Consider the following 4,546-nt stretch of genomic DNA (forward strand, 5'->3'; position numbering starts at 1 on the left):
ATTTTTAAGAGACTGGGTCTCACTGTGTCACCCAGGCTAGAGTACAGTAGTACAGTCATGGCTCACTGCAGACTCGACCTCCTGGGCTCAAGTGATTCTCCTGCTTCAACCTCTCAAGTGTAGCTGGGACGACAGGTGCATGCCACCACACCCCACTACTTTTTACATATGGGGTTTTCCTGTGTTGCCCAGGTTGCTCTCAAACTCATGGGTTCAAGTGATCCAAAACGAGGTTTCACCATGTTGGCCAGGCTGGTCTTGAACTCAGGTGATCCACCCGCCTCAGCCTCCCAAAGTGTTGGAATAACAGGCGTGAGCCACCGAGCCTGGCTATTCTGTATATTTTATATAAGTGGATTTATAGATCTGTCCTTTTATGTCTGGCTTATTTCACTTAGCATGTTTTCAAGTTTCATCCATGTTGTAGTACATATCAGAATTTCATTTTTTTTTATGGCTGAATAATATTCTGTTCTATGTATACACACCTCATTTTGCTTATCAGTTCATCTGTTGATGAACACTTACAATGCTTCCACCTTTTGGATGTTGTGAATAATGCTGCTAGGAACATGGGTGTATGTCTTGCTCTGATTCCTGAGGCTGAGTAATTTATAAAGAAAAGAGGTTTATTTGATTCACAGTTCTGCAGGTTGTACAAGAAGCATGCCACTAGCATCTGCTTCTGGTGAGGCCTCAGGCTACTTCACTCATCATGGAAGGTGAAGAGGGGCCAGGGTGTGCAGAGATCACACGGTAAGAGGGGAAGCAAGAGAGAGTGAGATGGGAAGGCCAGGCCCTTTTTTTTTGTTTTTTTCTAACACAGAGTCTCACTTTGTCACCCAGGCTGGAGTACAGTAGTGTGATCTTGTCTCACTGCAACCTCCACCTCCTGGGTTCAAGTGATTCTCATGCCTCAGCCTCCCAAGTAGCTGGGACTACATGCACTCGCCACCATGCCGGGCTGATTTTTTGTTTTTGTATTTTTAGTAGAGATGGGGTTTCACCATGTTGGCCAGGCTGGTCTTAAACCCCTGACCTCAAGTGATCCGCCCACCGCAGCTTCCCAAAATGCTGGGATTATAGGAGTGAGCCACTGCTCCAGGCCTCCAGGCCCTTTTTTAACAACCAGTTCTCTGGTAACTGATAAAGGAAGAACTCACCACTCCTGCCCACCTAGGGAGGGCATTATGTCTTCATGAGGTTTCTGCCCCCATGACCCACGCACCTCCCATTAGGCCTCTCCAACACTTGGGATCCAATTTCAACATGAGATTTGCAGGGGACAAACATCCAAACTATAGCAGCATACAAATCTCTGTTCAAGTCCCTGTTTTTTATTCTTTTGATCTTATGGATATGAATCCAGGAATGGAATTGCTGGATCATGTGATGGTTGTACTTTTTTTTTTTTTTTTTTTTTTTTTTGAGACAGTCTAGCTCTGTCATCCAGGCTGCAGTGCAGCAGCTGGATCTCAGCTCACTGCAAGCTCCGCCTCTCGGGTTTACGCCATTCTCCTGCCTCAGCCACCCGAGTAGCTGGGACCACAGGCACCCGCCACCTCGCCCGGCTAGTTTTTTGTATTTTTTTAGTAGAGATGGGGTTTCACCGTGTTAGCCAGGATGGTCTCGATCTCCTGACCTCATGATCCGCCCGTCTTGGCCTCCCAAAGTGCTGGGATTACAGGCTTGAGCCATTGCGCCTGGCCAGTTGTACGTTTAACCTTTTGAGAAACTTCCAAATTATTTTCCACATCAGCTGCACCACCAGCCATTCCCACCAGCAATGCATGAGGGTTCTATTTTCTCTGCTTCCTCCCTGACACTGTTAGTTTCTTTTTAAAAAATTATAGCCATCTTAGTAGATATAAAGTGCTATCTCATTGTGGTTTTTTATTTGCACTTCCCTACTGATGATGTTGAGCAATTTTTCACATGCTTATTGGCCATTTGTATATTTTCTTTGAATAAATGTCTATTTATTTATTTTTGAGATGGTGTCTCACTCCATTGCCCAGGCTGGAATGCAGTGGTGTGATCTCTGCTCACTGCAACCTCTGCCTCCCGGGTTCAAGCGATTCTTCTGCCTCAGCCCCCTAAGTAGATGGGACTACAGGTAAGTGCCACCACATCCAGCTAATTTTGGTATTTTTAGTAGATATGGGGTTTCACTATGTTGGCCACGCTGGTCTTGAACTCCTGACCTCAGGTGATCTGCCTGCCTCGGCCTCCCAAAGTGCTGGGATTACAGGCGTGAGCCACCGTGCCTGGCCTAAAGAAATGTCTATTTAAATCCTTTGCTTGGCCAGGTGTGGTGGCTCATATCTTTAGTCTCAGAGGCTGAGGTGGGAAGATTATTTGAGCCCAGGAGTTTGAGGTTACAATGAGCTATGATTGTGCCATTGCACTCTAGCCTGGATAGCAGAGTAAGGCTCCGCCTAAAAAAAAAAAGAGGAAGAAGCAAAGTGTGGAAGTCTGTAAGTGCTACCCTTTGTGTTTTCTGTGGGGTTTTTGTTCTTTTTTTTTTTTTAGACAAGGTCTCACTCTGTCACCCAGGCTGAGTGCAGTGGCATGATAACAGCTCAATGCAACCTCTGCCTCCTGGGCTCAAGTGATCCTCCCACCTCAGCCTCTGGAGTAGCTGGGACTACAGGCACGTGCCACCATGCCTGGTTAATTTTTGTATTTTTAGAAGAGACAGGGTTTTGCCATGTTGCCCAGGCTAGTCTCAGACTCCTGGACTCAAGTGATCTGCTCGGGGATTACAGGCATAAGCCACCGTGCCTGGCCCCCTTTGTGTCTTTTTTTCTTTTTTCTTTTGAGACCGAGTCTCGCTCTGTCGCCCAGGCTGGAGTGCAGTGGCCAGATCTCGGCTCACTGCAAGCTCCGCCTCCCGGTTTTACGCCATTCTCCTGCCTCAGCCTCCCGAGTAGCTGGGACTACAGGCGCCTGCCACCTCGCCCAGCTAGTTTTTTGTATTTTTTTAGTAGAGACGGGGTTTCACTGTGTTAGCCGGGATGGTCTCGATCTCCTGACCTCGTGATCCACCCGTCTCGGCCTCCCAAAGTGCTGGGATTACAGGCTTGAGCCACTGCGCCCGGCTCCCTTTATGTTTTATGTGTTGTATATGCACAAATATTTCTGGAAGTATACACTATGTAGTGTTAGTGGTGATGCTTTTAGAGGAGGAGACTGGGAAACTGGTGTGTGTTAACCACAGTGATGTATCCACACCCATTTCTCTTTTCCAGGAAATATGGAAAGACTACATTTCTCAATCTTCCTAGTAGATGTGATGTCATCAATTGGAATTGGGCAGAAGAATGTGTCACTTCAGTCCAAGGCAATTAAGTGTTAATCTCAGTCTTTTCCCTCTCCCCTACCCCGATCTGAGCAGTTAAAATCAAATAACTGAGATTATAGTGATGTCAGAAGGACGCACTCTGGATTTAAGTCACTGCTGGGGGAGAACAGTACACCATCATTGTCTAATGTGGGATGAGTAAGAAGTAAGTCTTTGTTGTGTTAAGTGACTGAGATTTGGAGTTTTATTTAGTATCACATGTGGTGGATTAAAGATGGCCAGACATATTTTGACATTCCCTTTTTTTTTTTTTTTTTGAGATGGAGTCTTGTTCTGTTGCCCAGACTGGAGTGCAATGGTGCAATCTTGGCTCACTACAACCTCCACCTCCGGGGTTCAAGCAATTCTTCTGCCTCCGCCTCCTGAGTAGCCAGGATTACAGGCATGAGCCACCACACCCGGCTAATTTTTGCATTTTTAGTAGAGACCGGGTTTCACCATGTTGGTCAGGCTGGTCTCGAACTCCTGACCTCGTGATCCGCCCGCCTTGACCCCCCCGCAAAGTGCTGGGATTACAGGTGTGAGCCACTGTGCCTGGCTTGACATTCCTTTCATTGAAAGCTGGGGCCGGCTGGGCACGGTGGCTCAAGTCTGTAATCCCAGCACTTTGGGAGGCCGAGACGGGCAGATCACAAGGTCAGGAGATCGAGACCATCCTGGCTAACATGGTGAAACCCCCATCTCTACTTAAAATACAAAAAACTAGCCGGGCGTGGTGGCGGGCGCCTGTAGTCCCAGCTACTCAGGTGGCTGAGGCAAGAGAATGGCGTAAACCCGGGAGGCGGAGTTTGCAGTGAGCTGGGATCCGGTCACTGCACTCCAGCCTGGGCGACAGAGCGAGATTCCGTCTCCGGGAAAAAAAAAAAAAAAAAAAGGAAATCACTGTAACCACAGACCAGCCTGTCTGTAGAAGAGACATAATAAACAGCTAGCAAACACAGAAATGGGATTCTTTCTGGGAGTATTAGGTGCTCTGAAAGGAAGAACAAGGGTGATGTGATAGATGCTGATTGGGATGGGAGCTTTTTCAGATTGGGTGACAGGAAAGGTCCGCCTGGTATGTAGGAGCTAGCCCCTAAAAGTTGTGGAGGAAGAGCACTAGGAAGGGGGTGCAGCCAGGGCAAAGCCTCCAAGGTGGGACTAAGCTTGGCAGTGGGATTTCAGTGCAGTGAATAAGGCTAA

Source organism: Piliocolobus tephrosceles, chromosome 13 (genome assembly GCF_002776525.5).
Source record: "Piliocolobus tephrosceles isolate RC106 chromosome 13, ASM277652v3, whole genome shotgun sequence".
NCBI lineage: Eukaryota > Metazoa > Chordata > Mammalia > Primates > Cercopithecidae > Piliocolobus > Piliocolobus tephrosceles.